At 38.3% G+C, this 27,217-nt stretch overlaps 1 pseudogene across 1 annotated transcript; it reads right to left on the minus strand.

Annotated features, from left to right (window-relative positions):
* Window positions 1-326: 326 nt before the first annotated feature.
* LOC147871680 (fibrillin-1-like) lies at window positions 327-27,120 on the minus strand (annotated as a pseudogene). Its single transcript, XR_015538402.1, has 24 exons — window positions 26,841-27,120; window positions 25,907-26,016; window positions 24,822-24,941; window positions 24,007-24,129; window positions 21,468-21,495; window positions 21,199-21,283; window positions 20,484-20,622; window positions 19,940-20,267; window positions 17,927-18,052; window positions 15,931-16,056; window positions 14,222-14,347; window positions 14,047-14,128; window positions 13,050-13,168; window positions 12,474-12,667; window positions 12,292-12,426; window positions 11,114-11,267; window positions 10,400-10,512; window positions 9,612-9,733; window positions 8,300-8,528; window positions 7,399-7,537; window positions 6,799-6,899; window positions 6,215-6,374; window positions 5,431-5,634; window positions 327-3,118 (listed from the first exon to the last, which is right to left on the minus strand). The product of XR_015538402.1 is annotated as a fibrillin-1-like (transcript).
* Between the last annotated feature and the right edge of the window lie 97 nt (window positions 27,121-27,217).

Here is a 27,217-nt window from a genome sequence, read left to right on the forward strand (position 1 = left end):
AACAGGGCGCCAAACTATGGGGAATTGGTAGACAAATTGTTGAAATCATACAGTAAAATGGGGTACAATATGTCTCTTAAATTGCATTTCCTCCACTCTCACTTGAACTTTTTCTCTGATAATCTTGGATCGGTTAGAGATGAACATGGCGAACGATTTCACTAAGATATCTCTACTCTTGAGAGGCGTTATCAGGGGAAATGGAGCGCATCAATGATAGCTGATTACTGCTGGTCGGTGGTAAGAGATGCCCCCGAGGTAATATACAGACGAATGGCTAAAACATAACGTCTATGAGGTAGGTGAATTTTTTTTAAACATTTGCATATCATATGGACGAATTTATTGGTGATATTTTACAAAACACAAAATATCTTCAAAGCGCAAACTAACTAAGTTTTTTTTTTGTCATTTTCGAATTTACATAAGAATTGATTAGTTTCATTTCCGATATATACAGCTCATTAAAATTTGTTGTCTATAGTCTACGTTACACATAACGACCGAAAAGTCACGCAAAGTATCAGGTGGTGTTCGACAATGAGCACTCGTGTTAACTTGTGAAAAGGACATCCTTGCAATTCGACTAATGACAGACAACTGACGGACTGGCGAGAGCAGGTTACAACATTGCATGACCTGCGTGGGCTCTTATATATATAGACACAGTGATCTCGTGTGTTTAACAACGTAATCGAATTGCAACCTTTAAAAACATTTAAAGAAGCTGCGTAACTTTTCTAGCATTCTGTATAATCTCACGATTTAAACATAAAGATTAAATATTTATTACATACGTCATCGCAGATCACGTACAGCCCCAAATTCAGTAAGCAGCCAACATTTTCGTCATCTTCATTAGAAATATTTCTAAACGGAGACCAATGGTAGCGCCACTCGTAAAACAGGAATATTTAGTCAAGTGTTGTCATTAATGATAACTTTCATGCCTCTAGGAGCGTTAACACACATACAGAGGCAGAGTCACAAACCATATCCTATCATAAATAGGGTATCCTAATCACGCCCAATAATGAACGTTGTCAATATATTTATGTGTTTGAATAACTTCGAATACGAAATACACAGAGAGTGACAGCCTTCAAATGTTAAATTAATTTTACGCAATATGTGCAAAAAAAAAAGGCATAAATATTAGTGTAGGAAAAAATTGCAATATGAAAAATACATTCATCATTTTAATACAGTTAAAATTACAGACGAAACATGCTGGGAACTTTATCCCACTGTATTTTTCGCGCAAATTCAGAAATCTAAGGAAGAAGATTAAAAAACTGCAAACAGCTTACGACAGTTTTGAAACTCTCTTGGATAGCTTACAAACCTGGAGCTTAGAAGTTAGTTTCTTTTATGAGATTTCGAGACTGAAAGTTTCCTTTCGAAGTGGAGGATCATCGTTGAGAAAATTTCAAAACGATAGTTTCTGATTCAGCGTTAAAGTTACAAAATCCCGCAGACCGTGTGCTACAAAAGTTCCAACAAATGTTTCCCGTCAAGAAATTTGCAACTCTCCCTACAATTTCAGTACATCAAAGACAATATCATAAATTGTTTCGAGATGTTCAGCGAACAGTTACAGAATCCGACCAGGAAACAGTTTCAGAGGGAGACGGGGAACAATGCGATCACAAAATTCAAACATGCGTCAATTACAATCCTTCATTGCCTCCTGCACACACCTCAGTTTGAAATGGCGCGTCTTCAGGTTGCGGGTGTAGAAGATGGACTCCCGGTAAGGACAACAGCTGTTAGAACCAACTCCTAGGAACAGAGTTCTTCTTGCGAGGTTAATAATCGCTCAGCTAGCCAAGATATTACACTAAAATGTTAATTACCGGGCTCAGAAACGTCCGCCATTGGATTGTATCCTAAAACAGACGATTCACTTCGTATCTACAAACCCCAATGCTTTAAGATGCACTTTGTTTTCCTTATTAAATTTATTCATAGGTCTCATCAGTTGTCTCTTCAATTCTAAATTTGTATTAAAATGTTTACTAAAATCTGTGTTCGAAAGTTGGGAGTAAGTAACCAACTTCACATGCCCCTTATTTGAATCTCAAAACAACAAATGAAAGCCCGTTAAGAGCTTTCCAATGCCAGAGCTCAGGCCTAGGCGTTGTAACTTCAAATTAAAGAAGTTTGTAGAATAAACGAAACTTAAAAAAATACCGCCAACATATTTAATTAATATGTTTCATAAAACAACACACAGTAACATTGTCCTGTTAAAAGAAACAAGGAAAACAATAACTATATGATTAAAAAACAGTTGAGGATTACGTAATAAAAACCTCAATTTTGTGATTAAATTACATCGATGATCCGAACTTTCCTGTAACAAAATTGTAAAATCTACCCACACTTTTCCTTTACTCAGTCAATGGACATGTGAAACGATGAACCGCACGGAACTTGACACTGATTGATCCCATTTTTTCGAGCACTGATATTTAAAAGTTCATGTTCTCAGAAGGCGTTTCTAGAAGATTATTCAGAGTAAGCATGCGCAGATGGTACACGCGGCCGGTACTAATGGATTGGGGGTGGGGTGGGGGTGACTCAATCCGCGAGTTCTATAACCACCACTTGACAAAACGGGTAGTTCTGTGCTGAAATTTCATCATCACATGCGGAGGCATTTCATTTCTTTGGTTCTAAGTAAGAAGGGCTTTAGTGAAACACGAATTATCCGGTTCTTACCAAACACGGAAGATTTATATAACTCAAATACACATAACGATCTACGACGTTCAGCCAAACAGAGTAGTGCTAATTGCAATAACGTGTTTCAATTTCAACACATATACCCAAACAGATAATGATTATAGTTTCTGTTGTTAAAAAATTAAAAATTAAATTAAATCCGTGGCGAAACAGCTCCAGAGAGCCAAAGCCTCACGTTCACACGCCTAAGCAGAGGTGAACGATCATCCAACCAGATATAGAGTGACGTGTGGTCAGCCATTGCTAGCTTTCATGACCGGATTGTAGCTCCCCAATTTCCTCACGATGCTGGGTTGGCACCGGTCGAAAGCTCATGAGAAAATTTCTTCTCCCCCGAGACTCGAACCAGCGCGCATTTCGTATCGCCAGTCTGAAGCACAATAAATTACAATAAATTAATATCAACAGAAACAGCTGTTAGGACCAGCAGTCCTTTACGTCATTCTTCAAATGCGACGTATACGACGCATAATTCAGTCCCAATGTGATTAAAATACAGGCCTTAACACAGCGGTAATATACGTGCCTATCTTATGAATACAGAGGTACAGGTATATAAAGTAGAAGGTTGAATGAAAATCTTTTATGTGCACTAAGGAACAAGGCAAAATAAATTAACGTTTTCGAAGTCACTAATCCCATGATCATGTCAGCAGGGCGTTCACGAAGTTTCTCCGATGTATTTTAAATCGTCTCGCATCTTCACAGTCGACTGAATTTCCTCTGACGACACCAACGAAGTGACCTAAATGATTCTGGGGCTTGATCTGGAATCACTAAAGTCGGCAATTCAACCAATGCATTCTGCGCTGTAACATGGGAACTTCAAACGATTGTGTTCTGTGAACCATGGTCCAGTTTGCCGTAACAGCAGTGTCCAGTCTAGCACGCAAACTTGCATTCACAAACTTCTACAGGATCAGCGTAGGTTATGTATCGATAATATTTTAAATCTAATAGACTTTAAGCTCGTTATAGGCTCGTAGTAACTACACCTGCCACCTTACGGTTTAGCTAAAAATTAAATTAATTAATTTGTTTAGATTTCCATAATAAATAATAATTAATTAATTTCCCCTGATCCTTTAACCGGCAATAGTTTCAGAGAGAAAATCTATTTTGTTGGAGGTAGAAGCCAGACTCTAATGTAAACCTATTAAGATGTAATATATTTCAAGTAACAATTTAAATATACAATGTCCCAATTCAGTTGCACAGTCAGATTTCGATGTATTTGATGTTTTTCTAACTAGAAGTTGTTATGGTTCAGACCGTGACATAGTTAAGGCGGTCAGTCCATGTTGCACATGCAGAGGACTTTTGTGGCACTGTCAATATCATTCCACTTCTGCCCCATATTCATACGCATATCTGGAGTATGGACAAAGGCCTAGTTCAAAAACAGCCTCGCCCCATCATTACAATAACACCCTTCCGTATCCACTACGTAGGAGCGTGGGTGCAGACAACAGAGCCATTTCGGACCCGGCGGTAAGGATCAAAATTGGCCAACATTCCTGCCAGAAATCAAATCATTGTCATCCGATCTGTAACCATCGCTGCACTACCTGAAGTATGAACACTACTCTCAATGTGAACCGCCAAATAAATTTCTAAGACAAATTCTCATCAACGTTTAATATGTAAACAAGAAGTTGCGAGCAGAACTCACAATCGCCTACTTAGTAACTGTTAGACGTTCAGGCCTGTTAATATTATATACTATACTGAGATAATGTAAATTGAGATCTCAACTCTAATATGTAATATAACGCTCTGAGCTTGTGAACAGGTGATATAGGACACAAATATCACTGGAGTCAGTACAACTGACCGCTTTTATTCCAAAATACAAGGCGCGTCCCAAAAGTAAGTTTCCCACTCGTCCCACAGCTAGCAAACCTTATATTGCGCGAAGCGACTGTGCGTACGTGATAGAGCAATGACGTAGCATGGCGCATGCACTAACGGCACTTCACGCGTTCTCACAGTAGCATCGTTGCAGCTGTTGAAGATGGAGGTTCTTATTCCAGCTCCCGCCGACTGTGAAGTGCGGTCAGTGATAACGCTAGGCCGCACACGGCTCGACGGACAGCAAGTCTCCTGCAGGAGTTCAGCTGGGAGGTGTTTAATCATTCACCCTACAGCCCGGACCTCGCTCCCAGTGATTTCCATCTTTTCCTACACCTCAAGAAATTCCTGTCCGGTCAGCGTCAGCGTTTTGAGAATGACAGAGAGGCGGAGATGGTTGTCACACAGTGGTTCCAATCCCAGGCGGCAGACTTCTACGACACAGGTATTCAAAAGTTGGTCCCACGGTATGACAAATGTCTCAATTCCGGTGGCGAATATGTTGAAAAATAGCTGGACACTTGCTGTATCTGTTGCAATAAATATTTCCATGAAATTGCGTCTTGTTTCTGTAAACGACCCCAGGGAAACTTACTTTGAGGACGAGCCTCGTAGTAACATCATTCATTGCTGAATTTCAAATCATTCTCTGAGTGACAATGCAAGCTGGAAAGATGTGACTGTTTTCTGCGTAACAAGCAGTATCTGAGTAACAGATTCCCTGCATAAGTTATCCACGGTAAAGAGCAAAACATACTGCACGTTTCAATTTGAATTACCCTGAAATATAAAATCAGATACACTTACAAGTAACAAATCAATTTTTCATACCAATGCACTGATGAACATTGATGTCATAAAGAAATCCTCGATCACACCGACATTCAAAGCTTCCTGGTCTATTCATACATCGCCCATGGTCACACGTTGCTGGCATCAGACGGCATTCGTCTATTTCTTCGGTCTGATTAGTAATACGGTTCTGAATATAGCCAGGTTTCATCTTTGGACCTCCGCATAAAGCGATCCCCTCCTCTAGAACATATCACAAGCATGGTTCCTTTAGTATTACTCTACCAGCACAGTACAAAGATGTTTAGAACCAATCGCTCACTGCACACATGTAGGACTATGAATACACTTCCATATTAATCAGCAACTACAAGTCTGTGCTTCATAAGTACTATATATTTTTAATACAGTTACAAACAATTTAAATTACATGAACTAATTTTTTATTTTCACAAAAAAATCATACCATATTCTACTACATAATTCATGCCCTCATGTAATTTGTATATTCTCATTTATAATTATAAAAAAATAAAAATAAAATAAATAACCCAAGAATTTCAAATAACCCGTTCATATATGAAACTCAACAATAACAATAAACATTTTAATCACAGAAATATGAAAGGAGAGTGCAGCTGGTATAAAATCCAGAGCATCATTTCCTGTCATTTTGCAGACATGTCAAGTAGACATTTGATAAAAGGTTTATTAGTGTTTGTTTCTACCAACATCCTACATAAGTCCGCTAGCAGACAGCTCAATTATAAACTCAACATTATCTTCTGGCCTACTAATAATTTTCAGGTAAGGTAATATTTACTTGAATCTGGGTGAGGACGTTCTTGGCATGGGGTTCCCGAGGCATGCCCCCATGGAACAGCAACAGACCGTACGAGTCTGTTCGTTCATCATCGGATTGGTGCGGCCTCCATCGCCGTATTCCGAGAAGCACTGGCTTTTCCGCAGATCCACACACTCCTCTACAAGTCATGCCTCTGTCATTCACCACACAGGAAGTATGAGAACTGTTGATTTTTATTTAATTCCTCCTGAATTTCCAGGCTTCCATGATATATTAGAAGCAATGGCCTGGAAATTCTTAAAAAAAAAAGTTTAGGTCCTGATGCTGTCTCTTAACTACAGAGTTTCAATAACTTTTGGTTATTAATGTCACAAATGCCGATACTGATTCATTTGAGGAAATGTTCAAAAAAAAGACAATTTAATGGTAAATCATTGAATTGACTGCATATCAGCTTTTCAAGAAGGAATATGCTCAATGGAAGTAGTTAGTGTTAATACAAGTTCAAAGTCAACCTGAGTTAAATGTTCTTTTGTACGGTCGTGCGGCCCCAGCCTAAGGCCGTAAGATTGTCTGAACCTTAAGCAGAGACTTATACTTACTTCCATTAGGCAGTAGCATGTAGCCATGTGGTAGTTTCCAATTTCATTAACACAAGAGCCGACTCCACAGATATGTAGATCCTCGTCGCATTCATTGATGTCTGAAATATGAATGCGTTGTTATCAGCAAGATATTTTCTTTAAACAACGTAGTAGGAAGAGGTATATATAAAATAAAAATTTACATTACACTTTATCATACATGTGTCACTGCTTAAGCATGATCTAACTGGCCATGCATCATGCTAGCACCCTGGGGTTAAAGTCTGGCCAGCAGTCCCCAAGTATAACTCCCCCATTACCATACCACCAAGAGGAAATAACAAATCAGATAAGTAATGAATTTTGAGAAAGGTTATCAAATTTATCAGTATGTGAGCCATGTAGGGAATCGAAATATTTCTCAGATAGGATACCCCTGCGAAACTTCTTTAGAAGATGAATATAACATTCCAAGAATTTTTTGTGATTCTTTCATATATGAAACTCCTAGTGCAGAGGGCGTAGTGTGTGTTCACTCAGAATTTAGTGAAAATTAGCGCTGCCAAAGTTATTGTCTGTCAAGAAGCAATGCCATTTCAATTCACAGCAACAACCTACCAACACAAAAAGCATTACTCTCATCCAAACGGAAGCCATCATTACATGAGCACATGAAGCTGCCAAATGTATCAGTGCAATGTCCATTACGACACAAGTTCTCATATTCCTCACGTTCATTAATATCTTCCAGAAGCACCTGTAAGGATACGAAACAGAATGTATATGCATCACTGACCCATACTACTGCTGCTATCTTAATAGCATTCTTAAGGAATTTGATTATGTAACATATATATCTTACTCTTCTTCCTGTGGCTCTACAACCCACCTCCTTTCGGAGGTCTTAGCCTTTCGAAGCGTGTATTTGTGAGTAGTGAGTGACCAGCCCACTGCCTCTGCAAAATTACATGTATACTATTATTATTATTATTTATTATTGACTGCAAATGGGTTTATACCCGGTGGCAGTGTCCTACAATAACATACAAAACAATGAGACAGAACAGAACAATGAGATACATCAACACAATGAGACAGAACAAAACAATAAACAAAAGGACACAACAAAAAACAATAAGACACAATAAACAATGAGATACATCAACACAGAGACAGAACAAAACAATAAACAAAAGGACACAACAAAAACAATATGACACCCAAACAATGGGATACATCAACACAATGAGACACAACAAAACAATAAACAAAGGACACAACAAAAACAATAAGACACAATAAACAATGAGATACATCAACACAGAGACAGAACAAAACAATAAAAAAGGACACAACAAAAACAACACATCCCACTCAAAATCAACCAACTCATAAATTACAAAACCAAAACACATACCAGTCTTCCGTAAGAGTAGTACAAATATGTACAGCCCCATCATAGACTCATTACAGGGAAAGAAAACCGACTTTTAAACACAGTATGACATTGGCAACTTACTGTGATACTATTAGGCCTGTAGCCTATTATTATTTGGGCAGAGAAACTCGTACTCCTCGGAGCCTTCCTGCGGATGCAGTTCACAGCGTGGACCCCAAGCTTTGCCAATGGTGCAACAGCATGTCGCCTTGGTAAAAGATTCATCAATTTCTTGGTTACAGCGCCAGCGTCCAGTTTTCTCCTCTACTTTGCTGTAGCATCGTGACTGCCGGCGATCTATCGACATGGTCTATATTAATAAATGTCTGCCAGTAACTCATACTACAAAAAGCCCTGTCTTCTTCTTCTTCAGATTTTAAACCATGGTGCTTTATACAGCAATAGGTCCATATAAGAACATTCCAATGCTGTATTATGTTAGCATGAGTGAAAGGACTGGCTCTAACTTCTATGGTCCTTTCAAATCAGTATGTTACAGTACGCAAGAAGATTCCTAAAACCTTTATTTTACGTAAGTTGCAAAATCATTTATGTGAATATTAAAGTTACCAGTAATTTTACTAATAAATATGTAATTAGATTCACATTTTAACAAAATCTGTAGAATCTGAAAGGCCACAATTTTGTGTTTTTGAAACATTCGAGAACAATGTCACGCCATTTACTGAAAAAGAAATATCTTCCAGTAGAATAGGCTTTCAATTAAGCTTCAGTTTAAATCACATTGACTGCTTGGGCTGGTGTAGCATCATATAAAACATTTAGTTAAGAACTCTGGAAGTAGTTGAATTTGAAAATTAATGGGCAGCGAAACAGGTAAGACATAATTTGAACAAGTTAATTAACTCTGCAACCTAAAGGACATGTAAGTTACAAGAGTAGTAGTACTAGAAGAAAAAATGTGCAATTATGAATAAGTATGAATAATTGGCCTGATAGATTAATAATTAATTATCTCTGAAAAAAAAGAACTTAGTCAAATGTTGATCCAGTGAAGAACTTGACAACTTTTTAATTCAAGTAATAACAAGAGGTACATACCAACACAAGCATTTCCGGCTGTTTTTTTTTTTTATTTGTAGTGTTCTGTCTGACGACAGGTCCATATATCATGAACAGGATCCTTCCATCCTTTTCTCGGACTGGGACCTGTTCATATACGTTCTTGGCAGATGATCCAGAAGTGGTTTGCCATTGCCTTCTTCTGTGTGTGAGTGGAGTAATTGTTGGGATGCCACGGAGGAAAACTCCGTGATGCCTAGACCACGGCATTGCCCAACACAAGTTATAAATTTGAGCACCACCGGGAATCGAACCCGGGACCCCAGGCTTACAAGGCTAGTGTTCTGACCGCTAGACCACCGTGGCGAACTCCGGCTGGTATCAATTCATAATTGGAAAGACACTGGCAAATAAATTTTCCCTGGGTATTGATACACGTTCCATAAAGACAGGCTTGAGGACTTTCACACTCATTAATATCTGTGCAATTGTCTGATAAAAGAAACAAAAACAAAATTTTGTTGTTAAAAAATTGTATCAGATCTTGTTGTCATCTGAAATGCTAATAGAAGCATTAAGATAACACACACACACACACACAGATCAAAACTGTACAAGCAAAAATGCCAACATTTTTTACAGATGACAAAAGAGAGTATGAACCTAAAAGACAAAAACTGAGGAGACAAGAAAAAAGTTTCAAGCCAGTCCAGGCATTACTTTACCCAAATTAAATCCCAAAGTCACACAATATTGTGCATGTGTTTCAATAAAACAATGTTCATTATTAAGAACCCACATACAACAACGAAATAAAATACACATTACACAGAAAAGTTTACTTTACCACTTGAAACTGTTCGAGCTGTAGCTCCTGAAAATTATATCTACTTTAAAGGAATATTACAAGTATTTACATTTTCTGGTATCACTAGATTAATATTTTTTTAAAAAATATTATTATTAATGCATTTACATCAAAACGTGAATGTATTTTCTCCTATAAATAAGATGAAATTAGTAACTTTTAGGGTACTCTTGTGTGTGTGTGTGTTTGTACAATAACATGAAAAACCTGAATTACCAAACTACAAGACCACAAATTTGAGTTCTGCATGATACTGCATTTGAGAAACTCAAGTCTCTTTATGAACTCACCTCCAGAGCCATCTAGGGCATAACCTTCATCACGTTCACAGCGAAACATTCCAAAGATGTTGACACAACGACAAAAACACACAAATTGCTGAACATCTGACATTCATTTATATCTGAAAATATTTTACATTTACTGAAGTTTGAAATAACAATCACGATAAGCTGAAAATCATTGTAACAATGACTCTGCCACTTATACTTAATTTAAACTTGACTCATCACTGAATGACACTTCATAAAAAGCATATAGGAAATGAGCAGTGTGCTGCACATGTTATAATAATAATAACATTCAAACTTACGAGAAATTTTAGAATGGTTGTAAGACTTTGCTTGGCTATTCAGAAATAAGACATCTAGGATGCATAAGGGAAAGTAGGAGAGAAATTACATTACATAGGATTTACAGAAGAATCTGACAGATTGTTACAGCGGAAATGCGCTACCAGAGAAGACGAGCAAAAGCAACTTTTGTGAGCTCTGACAAAATTTAACTTGTAACTAATAAAAAAGTAGGTTTATTCAATCATTTATTAGGTTGAGTTCCATACACAGAAGACTGAATTTGTCTAACACTGGGGTTTCTGCAGTCAACAGTTATAATATAATTATCTCTATTGGTGTCATTCTAGAATAAAACTAAAAAGGTCTCTTTTATTACGAATAATATTTTTGTGACAATGTGAATGCATTACCAGCAATTAAGCAACTGACCTACACAGGCCCGTTCACTCCTCTCATCTGGATGCATGAACCCCATCTCACATTCACGTCGAAATGAACCTGGATAATTCAAGCAGTCACTTGAACACTCATCAATATCAACACAGGAATAGCCATCGCCTCAAAAACCAGCATCACAGACACACTAAAACAGACAAACATACATTGGTAAGAGCTGGCTTTCTCTCTCCTACCCTCCATCAGTCCCTACTCCTCTGGCTCAGCTCGATCTCTACCTGATTGGCCCATTCCATCAGACTTCCCTTCCTGCCATTCTATGTAATTCCTGTGATTTCCATTCAGCCCTGAAGATGGAGACAGTATGCTTCTCCGAAATTCTGGCATCTACCGACCAGTGTACGTGGCACCAGATCCCAAATCATCACCATCATTGTCACTGCCATGAAACCCTCAAATCTCACAAACATACCACAGATATTAACATTTATACATGCTTAAAGAGCTGGTGACATCAAATGTCTTTAATGAAAAGTGGGGAAAAATAAATAAATTAAATAAAAAAACATTCAGGAACTGTTTCTGGTGGATGATGCCACAATTCTAGAACCCACATGCAGAAGGAGTGTCAAACTATATCTACCACTTCAATGACTGCAGCACACTTACGTCTTGCATCGAGTTTATCAAGTGACACAGTTCTATTTGGGGATGAAATTACAACCCTCAGTGTGAAGAACATACAATAGGAATTTATTGAAATTTTAAGTTAGAAGGGATGATAAATAATTTATACTTTGAAGATATCCGTCTTCTGGGTTATTGCGCTGTGTAGTCTGGTCGATGTTAACCAATGTTTCAGAGGTCATACTGCCTCTGCCATCGCCCTGATGACGGAGGCAGTATGACCTCTGAAACGTTGGTTAACATCGACCAGACTACACAGCGCAACAACCCAGAAGACAGAAATCTTCATACTCTGATGACGGAGGCAGTATGACCTCTGAAACGTTGGTTAACATCTACCAGACTACACAGCGCAACAACCCAGAAGACAGAAATCTTCATACTCATCGCCCTGATGATGGAGGCAGTATGACCTCTGAAACGTTGGTTAACATCGACCAGACTACACAGCGCAATAACCCAGAAGACGGAAATCTTCATACTCACCGCTGTGAGAACCTCAAGTCTTAAAATTTATACTTTACCTTGAATGAACCCTCAGTGTTGATGCACTGAGCATTCTGATCGCAGCCACCATTATTAGTGAGGCATTCATTAACATCTCTGCAATTAGCACCAGTACCAGTGAAACCATCTCGACAGCGACAGAAATAAGAGCCCTGATGGACACAGCCATACATGCACTGATGTAACCCAAGATACATACAGGGATGTTGATGCGGTCGGCATTCATGTCACAGTTGTAGGAGTCGAGCTCACACTCATCATCATCTGTGCAGCCTGGACCACTGTCAGGCTTTGCTGAATAACCTTCTTCACAGCGACTCATAAATGAGCCAAGAGTGTTGTCACATTCTCCATTCTCACATACATCTTCTTCCATTTCACGTTCATTCACATCTGGTAACACATGATTTTCTATCATCATACTTCATGAATTTGTATATTTTTTAAAGATGCAATCTTAATTTATATACTGTTATCATATTATTGGGTCCAGAGATAGAGATTAGCTCTAACTATTGGGCCCAACAGAGTAGGTACCTGAAGACAGAGACAGAGCCCCCATCTCCGAAACGTCATTTTCTATTTTATTATTTTACTAGACGATGGAAAATATCCAAGAAAATTTTTATTCAAATAGGTGATGTAAGTTTATAATCCAACAGTAAAGGCCACGGGTTAGTACGTTTTTGGGGCTGTTTTATCAGCAGTATCCTAAAATATTCATTTGTTCTTAAATTCTGTATCATAACAATAAGTGACAGGGATGCGAACCGACCTACGCAAGATGTGCTGTAAGGACCTGGAAGCAAGCCATTTGTACAGATGCGTGGGTTCTCCTTACATTCATCCACATCTGTACAACTCCGTCCATCCAGAAGTAGCATGTAACCAGTACTGTCAACGTAAGTTAATTTCAAAAACATGACACATGGTCCCATATTGCAATTTTAAAATGCAAATCCACTTATATCAATGATGAGAAAAGAATATCTACCTATAAACATAAATAAAGTATATTTCATTTTACAAGAAAACTTGCACAAAACATTGTGTATTGATAACTTAAATTATTAGCCCCACCTTTGCTATGTAATATTAATTTACAATTCTTGTGTACCCAATGTAAAAACTTCTTTACTAAAAAAAAATTCTGTGATAACACCAATAGCTGTCAATCCACTACTAGGTCTCAAGGTCCAGGTCTGTTTTAGATGGGTGTGAATCTTGGTCGCTCACCACAAAACAAGGAAAATAAATTGAAGTTTTCTGGGAATATGATGCTAACAAGGAAGTATCAGGAGGTAGAGAAATTCTATGATAAAGGAGTTTCAAAATTTGTACTCTTTATCAGATATTATTAGAATAAATTAGTAGAGGAGGATGAAATGGACAAGGCATATAGCACACATGGGAAATATGAATAATGTATGCAAAATTTGTCAGGTACCTTGGAGATAAGAAACAACCTGGAAGTCTTAGGCATAAATGGGAGGATACGAGAATGTATCACAATTACATCCGGTGTGAGGATTCGGACGCCATTCTTCTGGCTCAAAATAAGACCCAGTGATGTCACCTTGTGAACACTGTAATAAGCCTTCAGGTTTCATAAAAGGCAGGGAATTTTTGAATATTTGAATGACTATTAGCTTCTAAAGACAGGCTTTGCTTCATGCAGTTGATTAATCTTGATGAATTACATGTGAGAGAAGAAATGTTATGACAAACTGCTACATTTACTGTAGGTACTTACAAGCAAGCCAACTACTAACCTACATGCACATGAATAGCTGCCTGGTGTGTTCATACAGATGTCATCGCAGCCTGCGTTACTTGATTTACATTCATCAACATCTGAAACATATTTTTCAAACACAATAATAACAATATTTAACATTCATCAAGAGCAAAGACATTAATTTAAATAACGTAAAAATTTGCACTAACCTTCGCAGTGAGACTTCTGTCCAGTTTGCTGGTAACCATCATCACAAACACACTGATATGTACCCATCATATTTTCACAAACACCATTGGAACAAATACCACTTGTAGGAGAACATTCATCAATATCTGGGAAACAGAAATACAGACAGTTAATTTGAAATTTCATTGGTTACTTGGTCATTTTATGATGCTGGAATCTGATCTACATATAGAGTAAAACTTCTCTAAGTTGGACACTTGTGGTTCCACGAAAATGTGTCCAACTTACAGAGGTGTCCAAGATAGAGGGAAAGAGAAAAATCATATTGTGGTCTAATGACAATATAGTCTATTTACTTACATACACTAACTGCTGTAGGCTTACTTAAATTAAGAATTAATGACAATAGTATTAATAATAATCTTTTGAAGCCCACTCCCATGCATTGCACATTACACCCCAGCCTCAATAACATTTTCTAAAGTTAATTCCACCAATTTTCGCTTCCCCATCGCAAAAACAAAAATTTCATTTCTGTTAACACAGTCTGAACTCAAATGCAAGCACAGTACTGATGGAGTTAAAACTGTGTCTTCTGCGAAACTGTAGTCCAATTAAGGGTTCAGCAAAAGAATGGTTAAACACTTGCAATGCATTCCAATGCTGGGTTCAATGTCCATAAGACAATCCTCTAGAGAGGAGGCATTCATCAGTCAGAAATTCAAAATAACAAAATATGTAACTGAAAAACTTTCTCTGAAAAGCATCGAAGTTAAGTGCATGAACCTGTCCAACTTACAACAAAAGAGGTGTTCAAGTTCCAGGATAAAGGGGTGTCCAAGATATAGGGTATCTTGGACATGTAAAATTATAGGATATTCACCGGTTCCAATTAAAAGTGTCCAATATAAAGGGGTGTCCACGATATAGGGGTGTCCAACTAGAGGGGTTTTACTGTATCTCTTTGGATCAGTTTCACTCTTCAGGTGTTAATTTCTGTGGTTTAGAAATCAATCTATAAATTATAACCTTGATGGCTGTCTTCTGAATTGTAATGTTGTGTAGTTTTTTTATTTGTAGTGTTCTGTCTGACGACAGGTCCATATATCATGAACAGGATCCTTCCAACCTATTCAGGTTGTCAGGGACCTGCTCTTACATATATACGTTCTTGGCAGAGATGATCAGAAGTGGTTTGCCATTGCCTTCTTCTGTGTGTGAGTGGAGTAATTGTTGGGATGCCACGGAGAAACCGGGGAAGCCCCCGGAGGAAACCTCCATGATGCCTAGACCACGGCCTTGCCCAACACAAGTTATAAATTTGAGCACCACCGGGAATTGAACACGGGACCCCAGGCTTACAAGGCTAGTGTTCTGACCGCTAGACCACCGTGGCGGTTGTTGTGTAGTATGGTAGAAATTTACCAATGCCAAAGTGATGATTCATCAATGAGACAGCAAGGACCTCTGAAATGCTGGTAAACGTTTACCAGACTGCATGGCACAACTCAGAAGACAGCCATCTTCAGACTCACTGCCATGAAAACCTCAAATCCTATTAGGTTAATTCTGAGTATGTGTCATAATGAAACAATTTATTTCTTAATATATATTTGGAATTAAGACTGAGAGCATTTCCTTGTAAAGTATAAAATTAAGTTTCATGTAAAAGGCATACATCAGCAAAAATCTGAACATAATTTTTAAAGGGGGTTAAGAGTCCTAGTACCTTTACAAGCTTTCTTATTTGGAGCCAACTCATGGCCAGGAGGACATTCACATCGATAACTTCCTGGAGTGTCAATGCACACACCTCCGCGACACAGCCCTGGGATGCGTTCACATCCATTGATGTCTGCAACAATTTAAGTTCTGTACATTCAAGAATAAGATTCATAACAGACGCAAAAGGAAAACAATTACATACATTTATACTGTAATTAAATTATTCAAATGGTTACATAATGGCTCCTTACCCTGAGGCCTAAGCTTCTGTCAGTCCATGTGAGATTTGTAATGGACTAATTGACAATGGTATGCTTTTTTTTTGGAATGCTCCAGTTTTTAACTTGCAAATTATCATTCAACCAATGATCCATAGCCGTCCATACTCCATACACTATACTCATCCTTTGAGGTGTGTGGTAAATTCAAACAGAAGTATGATATCCGACACTAGTACTGAACTGGAGCTTAAAGTCTAACCTTGAACCACCTCCAATAAAACGAATCTTTATATACCAGTTAACAGTCTCTCAATTCAATCTAATATTATCATCTCAACTAGACTAGTTCCAAATAGACTGTTCCACTTCTTGACGATGGTGAAGAGTCATTTGAATAAAAATTTCCTTGGATATTATCCATCGTCTAGTAAAAATATAAAATATAAAATGTAAAACAACGTTTCGGAGATGGGACTCTATCTCCGAAACGTCGTTTTACGTTTTATATTTTACTAGACGATGGATAACATCCAAGGAAATTTTTATTCAAATGTTCCACAGAAGCTTTCCACATCAAATAAAAGATCTGTATATTTTAATTTTCATGTTTTTACAGAGCAGAAAGGAATGATTCTGGACTGAATGGTAATAAGCATCCCCAACTTTAATCTGCTATTAATTTTGTTATGAACACATTTTTGACATGTTACTTCAGTTCCCAAATATTTTAAAAATATTCCACTTTTTCGGGATATATTAATTATCAATGTATTACTGTTTTGTCCTGCATTCTAAAGACAAATAATCACATACTTAATATTCTTTGTGTTTACTTCTTGCTAGCAACATCTGGGTAGGCCCTGATTATGAAAGTTTACCTTCTTACACTAAAACTTTTTCATTGAATACAACAACGTAAACATAAATTGACATTGACTGAGGATCAGGTTTATTGAATTTTTGGACTTTGGTTAAAATATGTATGATGTTTTGAAAACCGGATCCATTTTTGTCTTCAGGTATATGGGGCGGGGGCAGGTATTCTGTTTGGTCCGATAGAAAGAGCTAGTCTCAATCGCTGGACCATCTAGCAAGTCTGACCAAAATTCTGGCAACCACCTACATGAATACAGTGTCACAGCCAGAAGACCACAATAAAATTATATTTTAACCACATGGATATAATATACATATTTGTTCTGTAATCAACAAATACCTGATAAGTCACTGACTTAATCATGATCAGTACTTATGCCCATGGAATACTCCAAGCAATGTTAATATAATATGAAAATAAAAGCTTTGCATCACAAAACAATCTAAATCATGTTACAGTAATTCAGATACTGTGATGTACCTCCACAAAAAGCATTTTCTTACTGTGTGACACAATCTCTGCTAATATTTGTAACAGGGCACATTCTTACTCCCCACTTAATGGTACCTGCACCTTGTCGTGGTGGTGGGGCTCGAGTACCTCAGTGACCCCAAGAGCTATGCTGGTAGGGTCTCCCTAGGGGGAGAGGTCAGACTAAGACAGGTACCCTGGTCCTCCAGGTTGGGGGTTGGTCGCAAGGCTAACAACAAAGGAAGACGTTTCGAAACCTCGATCAAAGCCTCGGACAGACGGACCTAACGGAGGACCAAATGGAAGAGGAGGAGAATCGAGGAGGCAATGTACCGAATACGGACCGGAGAGCCATGGAAGAAGAAGACATTCTTACTTGTGATCTTAGAGGTTCCAGTCATGCTCTGCCTGTAATAAGTCATATTGCTTACCCATGTACACCTGCATCATCATAGTACTCTCATATCCTTCTTTGCAATCACAGATAAATTTGCCTGGTGTGTTTCGGCATGTTCCATCTCCACACACACCATGCAAGATACTGCACTCATCAATATCTGAAAGAGTAAATAGTTTACTGTCAGTTATGACACTACCGTATGCTGACATTTTACTAAATTACACGGGTCAGAGAGGGTTCGAATACAGTGACAACACAGCCACCAGGAAAACTTATAATGCCATGAGAAGGAGTCTGAACACGTCATAAAAAAGTTACCATTACACACTATTTGGCAAAATACAGGTAGCCCTCGATTTATGCCGGGGATGCGTTCCTGGACAAACCGGCGTAAATTGAAACTCTTTTATAATGTAAATCAATGGGAAGTCAAAGACATGCGTTCCCAGCACCCAAACATTGACGAGTAATATAATGGCATTACATTTAAAGCTCTGAAATAACGTAGATAAAATAAAGGGAATTTAAAAAATATACATTTTTATACACTTAAAATCGGCAATTCATTGGTCCCCTCGATTGACTGCGATTCTTTCATGTGATTGATGTGTGCAGTCATCTCTGCTGTTATGCGATAGTTGCATTCATGTAAGACGCCGACCTATATAGAATCGCGTAGTAAAAATAACCCTGGTACCTCCGCAGAGATTAAATTAGTCCTTTGAAAGTTTAAAGCGCCAGGAATGAAATTGCATGAGAGCAAACTCGCATATGCAAAAGTTTGCATTTCACAAACAGCTTTTACCGATTCATCGATCTCATTGGAGCAAATTCGCGTTAACGAAACATACGTAATTGCAGAGGTGACTGTATTTATAACTTTTATTCAAAATCAGCGATGTAAGAATTATGATTTAGTATAAGAATCAGTACGAGATACATTGTAAAACGTTATAAATAATAGTAAAATATATTTTTCTTTTACGTTTTGACTTTCTGGTTTCAAAATCGGCGTTATTCTGAATCGGCGCAAATCGAGGGCTACCTATCTATGTCAGTTGTATAAAGAAAATATGAAGTAATGTGTGATGTTTTGTGAATGTACCAAGCAAAATAATTTGAATTATCCATGTTTACTGATTATTGGTGTACCCTCTCCCCTTAATTAGCCTGGATAATTGAGAGTTTACTGCATAAGGGTAAAGATTTTAGAAAGTGTTTATGAGTTATGTGAATCCAGATGGATGTATGGTGCAGAGATGTGGGGTATAGAGAAAATACAGAAAGAAAGTAACAAAATTCATGGGGGGGGGGGGGGCGGGGTTGTGAAAAAATTATGCCGCAAAGGGGATGGCTAAATTGAAAATACAAAGGGGCAAGGTAATGAAAATGATGGTGAAAGATCTAAAATTTAAAAAAAAAGATGTGATGATACATAAAGGCAGAATCTGTTGTATTTCACTGTGACATGAAATGGAACTAGACGAATGTATTGAGTGTTCTACAAGGAATAAGAGATAAGATGGTTTAAGACAGGTATTTCGAAAAGAAGAGTGATTTACAGAGGATATGAGACAGGAAAAATTACCCTACGTTCATAGAGTATGAAGATGTTAAAAGATATTATTGAACAGTTTACAAATTGAAAAGTGGAGAATTTTTTTTATGTAACAAGTAGTTAATATAAATGAAGATTTAGTTTGTAAGAGAATAATAAATGTTATTATAGTGTTCTTAATTTTAAAATATTAGAAAGTAACAGTACGATTTAGATGTAAACGTGAAAATAAAATTCGTTAAGATGTAGTTAGATACCAAGGGTAAGAGAGAGAAGAGAATTATGGATATATAAATACGTGTTACATGGCAAGAGCGTAGTGTTAATAGAAATATATATAGAAGAACAGTGTGAACTGCAAAAAATCTGTTGTCAAGCAGACAAAGCCCTAGGCATTAGAGAAAACAACTTCCCATATAAATAGGCTAAATTTAAGAATACCTTTAAACCTCTGTATTTCTAAATCCATGGAAAATGTCAGCTCACCAATACACTTTATGCCATTTTCATCCAGTGCATAGCCCTGGTTGCACTTGCAGCTGAAACCTCCAACCGTATTCTTACAGCGACCATTCCTGGGAACTCCGTACATTCGTTAATATCCTTGCGATCAATGAAGCCATTCCCTTTGGGGCATAGTTCCTGATGAGCCTGAGTTCCTGACCGTGGGCAAGGTTCACATCTGCTGGTTCCAGTGTCCCCTCCACCCCAAGCTTTGCCCACAGAAGAGAAATTCCTTCCAGAGGATTACTGCACTGCCCGTGTCGGTACTCAGTATAACATGCCTCCTGCCTAACATCCAGACATACTGTACCTGTGGACATACATAAATTCTACACATTTCAGTGAAATACAGATATACGTCGGTGAAGGCAAAGCTGATTGCAAATTGTAATGTAATATTCAATCCAAATCACACAAATCTTAGTTGCCAGACAGGCCATTGATCTAAAGTATTTTATATTATTGATATGAAGAGGTCTGAGGTGCCTCTCATTCTATATTCAGTGTTTAAGGAAAACTAACATACCAGAAGGATCCAGTGTCAATCCAGGTGGACAGGCGCACGTGAAAGAACCATCTGTGTTGACACACGTTCCTCCTCCTCCTCGACACACTCCGACATTCAGGTCACATTCATTTACATCTGTACATGTTTTACCATCTACCTATACAAGAAAGAAAACATGAATAGCTTTGGGAAAGACAAGTAGTATTTTTAATTAATAACAGAATTGCATGGTTTATTAACAATCACTAATTCAGATTCCTCATTAACGTATATTTGGTAAGATCTATGACAGTGAATTCATAATTGTGCAGTGTCTACCATTTCAATCTCCTTCTATTCATGATTATCACGATGGAAAATCTGAAACTAAAAGTAATAAATTTATGCAATGAGAAAGGACACTAAGTTTTATTGTGACTTCACAATTTCTGGCAAAAAAAATGTATATTATTCATGCCATAAGTGGACTAGCGGAAGTTTACTAAATTGTCCCAGATATGTTCATAATTATTACTTTCCCTCGATATACAAATAAGTACTTTCAGTTTCCCAGTTCTCATGATGGTTGCCTTCCCATCGTTGCACTGTATAGTTTCGTAGAAGTCTACCAACGTCTCAGAAGTGCTTACTGCCTCCATCATCAGGGAAATGGAGTAAGCCACACATAATAAAATGGCTCCAGATATAACAACCAGTCAGACAGTGTAGAACACTGGCTAGACCACAGTCTAACAAGGCCACCACCTGTCTCTCCTCTACTCCTTCTGACTTTGACTCCCTTGCCCTCATGCTCTTCTTCTATGGTCGAGCCAAAATCCCTTCAGCAGACATGCAAACAAATAAATAGACAGACAGGATCTCCCTCATTGTATTTACCTTTGCAGTCACACAGGCCATGACATATCTCACACGGACTGCCCCATGCCAGTCCAATTGAACAGCAGCATTCAGATTTTTAATGTAAGGTGACGTAGATTATTCTCACAGTGACCACCCACTAACCTGGTCCAGCACGACCCCTTCCTATCATCTGCACAGAAATTGTACATCCAATAGAATCTGGGATATAAGGAAAGAAAAGTTATAAAATATCTGAGAAAATAATCAGTGCGTATTCCTCATAAATGGACCAAAAATTCAATGAAGACAAAAGATCATGATTAAATAAAACTGCAATTTCTATTTATATCCACTGCAGATAATAAACGACTTACAATTCCATAATTCAAGACAAGATTTTGATTCTGAATTCATATGTTTGTTTTACCATAAACACTTTCTCTCTCTAAAAATATGTGTTCGAGGGAAACTTAAGCTGTCTGAATGACTGAGATTCCTGCTTTGTATTTGGGAGGTACTGACTGAGCTACGCCGTCTCATAACATAACACTGTAGAAAGATTGAAACAGGTGACACCTATTAAACTGTTGTCCAAAATGAATCCTGGTTCACATTCGCGCTCGTATGAACCGACACTGTTCACGCAGGCTCCATTAAAGCGAGCATCAGGACCTAGCTCTCTGCATTCATTAATATCTTCACATACTTGTGTGACAGGGTTGAGCCGAGTGCCCGTGGGGCAGATACACTGCACAAGCAAAATTACAAAATTAGAATTTAGGCTGGTAGAAACAGTATTCATGTGAATCTACACTTAAGACACATGGCTTAAAAATCACACACTGATAACAACAACAAAATGTTTAGGAATTTCAGGAAAGATGGATTTATGACACCCAATTCACACCCTTAGACATACCAGTGACTTACTTGAAAGCTGCCTCGAGTGTTCCTACACTGCCCTCCACTACAGACCAAGTCATCCAACTCACATTCATTGATATCAGAACAAATTTTCCCTGTATTATCAAACCTGATACCCTGGGTTGCAAATGCACCGGTATGTTCCCATCAAGTTCTCACATGCTACATTTTGGCATATATCGGGAGATTGTGCACACTCATTGACATCTAGCAATTTAAAAAAGGATAAAAAAAAATGTAATTCAAATACAATAATTTCACTGGTTTTCAAGCATTATGACACTATCACTCTTCTACGCTGCTGAAATTAGTGCAGATTACCTTTTTGTAGCATTTAGTGATCTATACTTTATATTGTTTGCCACTTTGTTTCAGTACAACATTAACATTTTGGGCCCTGACCCATAAAATGGAATTTGTTACCAGTTTCACAGAGACTCATAACTAACTAATTAACTATATGGCTTAGGAACCCAAAGGTTCATCAACGAATTAACCAAAGCCCTGTCCTGGGCCAACAAAATCCAGTCTCCTTCAGCTCCTATCTCCCATAGATCCCGCCTCAGATTGTCCTCCCATCTACGTCTAGGTCTCCCCAGCTCTCTCTTCCCCTCAGGCTTCCCAAATAGTGGACCCAACCAACCAGATGGCTTACGGAACTCGAAGGTTCATCACCGAACCAACCAAAGCCCTCCACCGGACTCTGTCCTGGGCCAACGAAATCCAGTCTCCTTCAACTCCTATCTCCCATAGATCCCGCCTGACATTATCCTCCCATCTACGTCTAGGTCTCCACAGAGGTCTCTTCCCCTCAGGCTTCCCAAATAGTGGACCCAACCAACTAGATGGCTTACGGAACCCAAAGGTTCATCACCGGACTAACCAAAGCCCTCCACCGGACCCTGTCCTGGGCCAACAAAATCCAGTCTCCTTCAACTCCTATCTCCCATAGATCCCGCCTGAGATTATCCTCCCATCTACGTCTAGGTCTCCACAGAGGTCTCTTCCCCTCAGGCTTCCCAAATAGTGGACCCAACCAACTAGATGACTTACGGAACCCGAAGGTTCATCACCGAATTAACCAAAGCCCTCCACCGGACCCTGTCCTGGGCCAACATAATCCAGTCTCCTTCAACTCCTATCTCCCATAGATCCCACCTGACATTATCTGCCCATCTACGTCTAGGTCTCACCAGCGGTCTCTTTCCCTCAGGCTTCTCGTTATCTATTGTGAGTTTGAAACCCATATGTAGATAAATAGAATAATAGTTTTTATGGATATCATTCATTCTGTACACAGATGACATGCAGTTTTTATACACCAACACACCTTCAATTGCGCTCCGGCTAAATGAAATTAATATAATTGACACTTGAGACCTCTTCTTTACCAAGCCTCATATCATGGATTTCTGTGATCTGATGTTTCTTCATTTTAAGTTATATCCATAATACAGGAGTTAAAGGTACATATGTGTAAAAACTTACATTGAAATCTATTTTTTGTATCCCCTTTTCATATGTCCAACTACAAAATATCCTTCCCAAAATACAGATCTCCCATATTACATGTTGTTAAAATTCAGTGAGTATGTTGGGAGATGAATCGTGTGGACAGACAGACAGACCTTATTATGTATTCAGAACTGAGTAAAATTTCTAATAAAATTCAGAGAAATACATAAACTGAACAACACATACCATCCCCATTAAACGTCATTCAGTACAACAGCAGCAACTTGACTTTGTTACTGGCATCGCAGTTGGATTCAAGCACTGACCATCTCGGAACTGGGAGTAGCGCAGATCACGGCGCGTATCTGCAGCAAGTAGCGTCCCCTGCTTAGGTTATTGACAGATGTACTAACACGCACCATTTCAAGTGTGACAGTGGCACAGACTGCAACACCATCAGATATCCTAAAATAGTAGACTTAATTTTCTAGAAATTATTTCTTAATTATCAATATATATATATAATTAACTTTATCAGTTGTATCTTCAAATGAGATTACAATTAAAATGTCCGTTTCGTAGGATACAAAATGGACACTCGTACGGTACCTTGGAAAGCCCGTGCAACACATTCGACAGCAGTACTCAAAATCAAGAATGATTCATTGTATGACAAACGCGTATAATTTTAGAGGGTCATGGCAGAAAGGATGCATCATTATACTGCATTATTATTTATTTTTATTTAGTGTTCTGTCTGAGGACAGGTCCATATGAACAGGATCCTTCCATCCTTTTCTCGGACTGGGACCTGTTCATATACGTTCTTGGCAGATGATCCAGAAGTGGTTTGCCATTGCCTTCTTCTGTGTGTGAATGGAGTAATTGTTGGGATGCCACGGAGGAAAACTCCGTGTTGCCTAGACCACGGCCTTGCCCAACACAAGTTATAAATTCGGGCACCACCGGGAATCGAACCCGAGACCCCAGGATTACAAGGCCAGCGTTCTAACCGCTAGACCACCGTGGCGGATTATACTGCATATGGTGTGTTTATATGATGTGCATTTTGAATATGTGTAGAATTCAGTAATGTCACTCCCTATGAGTAATTTAATATATTATAGTGATGTTTACCAAGACATGATCTTCCATCTGGACCAAGTATAAACCCTGTGGTACATTCACAACGGAAACTGCCTTGCGAATTTATACGGGACCCATGTTGACGAGGGTTGCTTATGCATTCATCTATATCTGAAACAAAAATTGAGGATGTGCTGTATCTTGAACCACCTAAAAGCACCCAAGTTTATATTCTACCTTTTATTACCAAACAACATGAAACTGTTGATGATAATTATTTTGTGGGTTGTAACGCCATGGGGACTCAAAGGTACATACAATGTATCAGAGAAAGATACTGTCTACAGCTTAGGGGCTGTTTCTCTGAAATGTTGGTATCTACCTATAAGCCCATTTGGAAACACAACCCAGAACAATCACCATCTTCAATGCCATAAGAACGTCAAATCTCACCAAAGTGGTGCTTTGAAAACTCAAATGAAAATCAGTGACCAGTGCAGCGCTAGACATTTAATTTCTGGCTTGACTGACGCGTCTTTATTATACAGAATCTACATGTCGCATCTGTGAAAACATCATCTCTATACCTTAAATATGATGATAAGTTCTCTAAAAAAATTTTAAGTCATTAGTTTTCAAATGATTAATTTAATTTTTTGCAGGTATTCATGTTGGTTAATGTTTTGCCCGGTCGATAACCAAAATCACAGACACACTTAAATGAACCATTGATGTTGAGACATTTGCCATCCCTGTTTGAGAACATTCATCCCAAGTCTACACAGAATGTCCCATCCAATGATGGCGTAAAACCATCCTGGCACACACACACCGGTAGGATCCAGGTATATTTTCACAACGTCCCTTCAGGCAGACTCTTGCGTTCTCATAACATTCATCAATATCCGAAACAAAAATTAAAAACTCTTATTTAGAACAAAATGTTCTATATATATATATTTTGGAATAAAAGAAAGGTATGGCTTCTGACAGCTGTCTAAGTGACTATTAGCTTCCCGAGCAGGACTCCGCTCCACGGTCAGTTAATTACTGGTAATTCATTACTTAATCTGACTAAAACTTTCTACTGACTTGTTACCTAGGAAGTTTGGTACATTTGGCAAACGACATCTTACCAACACATGCATGTCCAGATGGTGAGAGAATAAATCCACTGTGACAGTGACATTTGAAGGAACCATCCATATTTATACACACATTCCAGTCTGACTACATTCATCGTGGTCTGAAACACGACAATCAAAACCGTTGGTATCACATATCACTACAGCTACAGAATGTTGTCAAGCTCGGAAACATTCGAAATAGGAAACTTCACAAGTACAATTACTTGTATTTAAATAATATCGTATAAAACTGTAGCACCACACCAGTTTAATATTAGGTTCATGCAAGAGATCAGAGAAGATGGTTTAATTTTTTTTCTCCCTAAATGAAGAAACAATACATGCTTTCAACTGTTTAAATCAGGAATTTTCATACTAAAGAGTAAAACGCTTTAAAAAATACAACATAACCAATATCACATAGAATTGTGTGCTATTTTGAAATGTAATCTTCCTCATGTGACGAAAATGTATTCAGATTTCCATCTTCTGGGTTGCTGCGCTGTGTAGTCTGGTTGATGTTAACCAACGTTTCAGAGGTCATACTGCCTCCGTCATCAGGGCCCTGATGACGGAGGCAGTATGACTTTGGTCGTATAACGTTGGTTAACATCGGCCAGACTACACAGTGCAACAACCCAGAAGACAGAAATCTTCATACTCTGATGACGGAGGCAGTATGACCTCTGAAACGTTGGTTAACATCGACCAGACTACACAGCACAACAACCCAGAAGACGGAAATCTTCATACTCACCGCTGTGAAAACCTCAAGTCTTACAAAAAATGTATTGACATGGAAAATCCACTGCTTTTAGTTGTCATTCTCTTCAATTCTGATTAAATTTTTATAATATTTTCACACTTTATACTTGAGCAGAATAGAACAACTTTACTTTAAATTAAAACACAAACAAAACAATATGATATAACCAGAACCAACCTGTACAGTATTTTCCATCAGAAGACACATCAAATCCTGGTGGGCAGACACAGCTGAAACTTCCAGGAGTATTTGTACACTGCCCTCCTTGACAACAGTTTAGTTCAGAGCATTCATCAATATCTGCAAGGGCAAAGTATCCTGGGTAGCAGTCACACCAGTATCCATCAGGAGTATCAATGCAACGTCCATTGCCACAAATGTTGGCTCGCAGAGCACACTCGTTCACCTGCGTGATGTCACCAGGGCTTGGATGGCACAACCTCTTATAAGCCTCTATAAAGACAAACAATCTTATAAGTATAATGCATCCAGATAATTCCAACAGTTCACATGAAAGTTGCCACTCAGCACATCCCCTGATCTCAAACTCCTCT

This window comes from Zootermopsis nevadensis, unplaced genomic scaffold (assembly GCF_977971745.1).
Source record: "Zootermopsis nevadensis isolate Lab colony 2312 unplaced genomic scaffold, Znev_1.0 Znev_ptg000044l, whole genome shotgun sequence".
Classification (NCBI taxonomy): domain Eukaryota; kingdom Metazoa; phylum Arthropoda; class Insecta; order Blattodea; family Termopsidae; genus Zootermopsis; species Zootermopsis nevadensis.